At 47.7% G+C, this 4,421-nt stretch overlaps 1 long non-coding RNA gene across 1 annotated transcript; it reads left to right on the forward strand.

Moving 5' to 3' along the window:
• Positions 1–1,188: 1,188 nt before the first annotated feature.
• On the forward strand, positions 1,189–3,501 carry LOC143268543 (uncharacterized). The gene is made up of 3 exons (XR_013044603.1): positions 1,189–1,361; positions 2,385–2,497; positions 3,042–3,501. It is a non-coding gene; the product is annotated as an uncharacterized LOC143268543 (long non-coding RNA).
• The last annotated feature ends 920 nt before the right edge of the window (positions 3,502–4,421 follow it).

Consider the following 4,421-nt stretch of genomic DNA (forward strand, 5'->3'; position numbering starts at 1 on the left):
ATGCAAGAATGGAAAGAAAAACAAGAGGGAAGGAGGGGTGTTCCGGAGGTAGGAATGATCTGGAAGTAGGGCGGGGAGAAGCGGTCACTCTGGTAACCAACGGATAGATGGACAGCCCAGACAGACTATGGGCTTCTGCCTCTTACTCTGACGACGCAGCAAGAATCGGAGCCGTTGTGCTTGAATTTCCATCACAGATACTCATGGAGCACCTTCCATGGTCCAGATTCTGTCCCGGGTACCGGGGGCACAGGGAAGAGTGTTTGCACAAAGTCCTGCCCTGTCTGGGTTTGTTTCAGTGGAGGAGAAACACGGCAAACAGAGCAACCGCCGATCAAATGGTGTCTGTGATTCAAGCTCTTGATTGTTTAACAGAGATCTGTACAGAATGCTCAGGGCCCACATGCTGCAAATGCTCACCTTCTGCTGGACAAGTGGGGGTGTAGGAAGAGGCCCCGCCCATTAGTGACATTGGGCTTCAGTAGTTCAGGGCCAATCCTAAGGTCCTAACTTGGAGCTGCTCAGCCACACATAAGATGCCTCCTCTCTTCTAAAAGAGTGGGCAGGATGTGGAACTGGGGGTGGGGGGCTTTTAGTGTTCCTGGTCTCTCCCCTCCCACCCATACTTTTGGTATTCTAAACCTCATCTAGGTTAAAAAGTCCTCATAACTGGAGAAACGATGTAGTAGTTTAAAAGACTGCTTTCCCCAGAGGACCCAGGTTCAATTGCCAGCATTTACATGGCAGCTCACAACTGGCCGAAACTCCAGTTCAGGAGATCTGATGCCCTCTTCTGGCCTCCACGGACACCACAGCTGTCAGATGTAGGCAAAACATCCACACTCTTAAAAATAAATAAATGAAACAAAAAGGAGTCCTCATCTTGTAAATTCTAGACTCCAAGGGCGTGTCTAGAGACAGGAAAAGCCACATCCTAGATCCAATAGGATTTCAAGTTCCCAGCAGAGAAACAGACAGAGAACACTGTCCACGGACTAGCTTCGTTTCTGCTTGGCTTGGATTAATGAGTCTGAGCCCATTTCTTGCAAGAGCCCCATTGGCAGCCAAAACAAAAAAAACAAACAAAAAAAAACAAACAAAAAAAAAAAAACAAAAAAAAAAAACCGGCAACTTGGAAAGCAGAGGAGGGCCATGCTGAAGAGCAGCAAGAGCCAAGAGCCGAGAACCCGGAAGCCGAGCTCTGGAGTTCCCGCTGGGCTTGCAGTTAACTAGCTCTGCTGGAGGACTGCACTACAAGTGCGGAGATGAAAACCAGAATGCTTGGCGCCCCGGGGAAGGTCTCACCCAAGCCCGGAACAAACATGTCTGTGGGAGAAGCCTGGAGGTAACCTGTACCGTAGGTATGAGCTACACCATGCAGCTAGGATCCCAGCATCCCACGGAACTTTGGAGCTGCACCAGAATGAGGGGCTGAGATGCCTCCCTAGTGTTGGAGGGGTACTGCCACCGGTCTCCCGAGGAGAGTGCAGGCAGTTTTGCCTCAACACAGCCCTGTGCTCTCTGCACAGGGCCAGCACTCACTGACACCACCACCCCCCAACACACCCCCTGGCCATCTGTCTGCTCTTTTAACCTCACCTTCTGGCTGAGTCCTCAGGGCCCTGTTCCCCTAACTGACCTCCGAGTGACTTCCACTCACCAGTCCACTGGGGGACAGGCAGTCTCAGAGCAAAAAAAAAAAAAAAAAAAAAAACAACAAAACAGCAATAAGGAGGGAGAGGAGAGACGGGAGGGGAAGAAAGAGAAAAGAAACATAGACCAGGAGGGACCGTTAAAGGCTGAGCAAGGCTGGAGCACATGGAGGCAGACTGTTAGGAGAGTTGAGGGATGCCGGCCGGATGGCATCAACCTTCCTAATGCTGTGACCTTTAAGACGGTACCCCATGTTGTGGTGACCCCCCAACCAGAAAACTATTTTGTTGCTACTTCATAACTATAATTTTGCTACTGTTATGAACCGTAATGTAAATATCCAATATGCATGATATCTGATATAAGACCCACAGAGGGGTCGTGACCCACAGGTTGAGAACTGCTGGCCTAACACTTCTTTTATAGGCCAAGAACCCAGGTAGGCACAGCTCCTCACATCTCCGTTCTTCATCTTGTCATTCATCTAACTTGGTTCTCCAAGGGCTGCAGACACTCCTTGTCCCTGTCTGTCCCCAGTGGTGGGGCGGTGGCTCAGCCCAGCTCCTGTCTTACACAGGACATCTGGGAAGATCTCAGTTACTCTTCCAAAGGCGTCTCTCTATGCTACACCCCAGACACCTACAGAGCCAACCAGGACAGTGGTCTGGTCAGAGCTTTGATGGCAACTGAGCAAAAGTGTTTTGTTGTTGTTGTTTTTTTTTTCTTGCTAGGATTCCAAAGGCACTTGCATGTACGAACATGTTTATGAAGGGCAAGGGGAGTGTTGTATCTACAATTCCAACAAAGGGGTTTTGGATTTCATCAGGGGCTAGGAAGGGTGCAGGTAAGTGGATTCCTATCCTTACCCAAAGATAGGAATCAAGGCACGCCTAGTAGTATCTGTGATTAATTATTTATAATTGAACCTGTCATATGCAACGTGGCCTATTCCTCCTTATCTGGACACGAGATAAACTGTTTTCACTCTTCATTTATTTATTTATTTATTTTTGCTTAAAACTGGAAGTAGAGCATGGAATGTGTTTATGGTCCAGGTTAGTCACGGGGTCTGTGGCCTTCAGGATGAGCAGTCGAGAGAGGCCCTGGCAGGTGTGATAATGTCTCACTAGGGATCACCTGAATTGTATTAACAAGTTGCAGTTATTTACCATTCAAATGAGTTGGTTTATTACCGACATACTATTTAAGAATCAGAAGGCTAAAAAAAGAATCAGAAGGCTAACGCAGAAATTATAATCCCATCCTGAAGTCAATCTGTGGAAAAGTATGCACAGTATCCATGGAACAAAATCCTCTCCAGGATGTTCCTGAGAGTGCTAAGAATGCTTGGGCTGACAGATGACACTGACTAACTTGGATCTTCTCAGGCTCAAGATGACCATTCATCTCCCCTCCAAGTTCTCAGAGACTTTTCAAGAAGCCTTAGAAACCAGACCATGGAGGAAAGCGACCCAAGGTACAGCCAATCCTCCCATTCTTCTTCTTCTTCTTTCTGTGGCAGCCAATCCCTTTGAAACATTTCCAAGGAGCTCCTTGGGAGGCAGATGTGCTACATTGTGATTTGGACCCTTGATCTTGATGACAACTGAATGGCTCCAGTCTGTGTGTTTGCCACCGAACAAACAGAGCTTGGCGGGGCTGTTTGTACATGTGCATGGTTTGCAAGTCAATGGTCGCTTCCTTCCCTACCAACCACGGAAGGCAACATGAACAACCAGCCTCACAGGCATTATTATGCTTGACTGCGACCACTTGGTCCTGTCAAAGGAAGACTCCCAGCTTTCCCTGTGGAAGTACATGGCCCTGGGGGAAAAAAATAAAAGGAAATTGGGCAATAGTTTTGTATGCTTTCAGCTCTATCATGGATGGTTTTCAGCAGGAAACTAAAGAACAGACTTAAAAGAATCTGGTTTCCCGTTCCCGCAGCGTGATGCCAGGTGCATGGGGATTATTGTTTCCTACCCATGAGCCAGTCATTGTCAATCACAGCGTTAAGTCATAACAACAAGGAGGACTGTGGTTTCAGGCTTTTGCCTTTGGCATGACACCACACACCTTCACTTTCTTTATTGCCTTTTCCAAAACCTAGGGAGCTTTCTTTTCTTTTTAGATTTCTTCTCTCCCCAAAGAACTGTATCTCATTGTTTTGCTTCACACAACCTTTCAACCCATGCCAGCCAACTCCCAACTCTGCTCAGCCCTTTCTTAAGCAGACATCACATATACCTAATTACTATTGCATCACATAGGGTTAAAATAAACCCAGTGTGTGTTGGCCCTTCAACAATCCTGCTTTTCCTGTGAAAAGGGCTCATTCCTTAAGACTGGCTTAGAGGGAGGAAAACCTCGCACATCATATTTTTCTTGCTTTCCAGGCTGATCTGGAAGGTGATGATAGGTCATAAGCCATAGCCTCTGCAAGGATGTTACAACCCGAGAGCAGGCGGAAAGTGCATATGTGCTTGGAATGTAACAAAAGGGGAACGTTACTAGTGTGCGTTGGACGGGACCCTGAGGTTTTTAACTCTTTATCCAAACCGAGAGCACGGACCGTCCTGTTGGCCACTCAGATGTTTTCTGCTGGAATGCATTAAAATGGAGGGTTCAGCAGGCATCTGATCACACCCTCCCCTCCCAGCCAGTTGGCTTAGTGGTTTAGAGCTGCGGGCCTGGGCCCAGCTGACTCAATTTCCAACAGCCCCCTGGCTTTGTCTATAGCTCCAGGGAAATCCATGCATGTTCCTAGC

The sequence above is a fragment of the Peromyscus maniculatus genome, chromosome 14 (genome assembly GCF_049852395.1).
Source record: "Peromyscus maniculatus bairdii isolate BWxNUB_F1_BW_parent chromosome 14, HU_Pman_BW_mat_3.1, whole genome shotgun sequence".
NCBI lineage: Eukaryota > Metazoa > Chordata > Mammalia > Rodentia > Cricetidae > Peromyscus > Peromyscus maniculatus.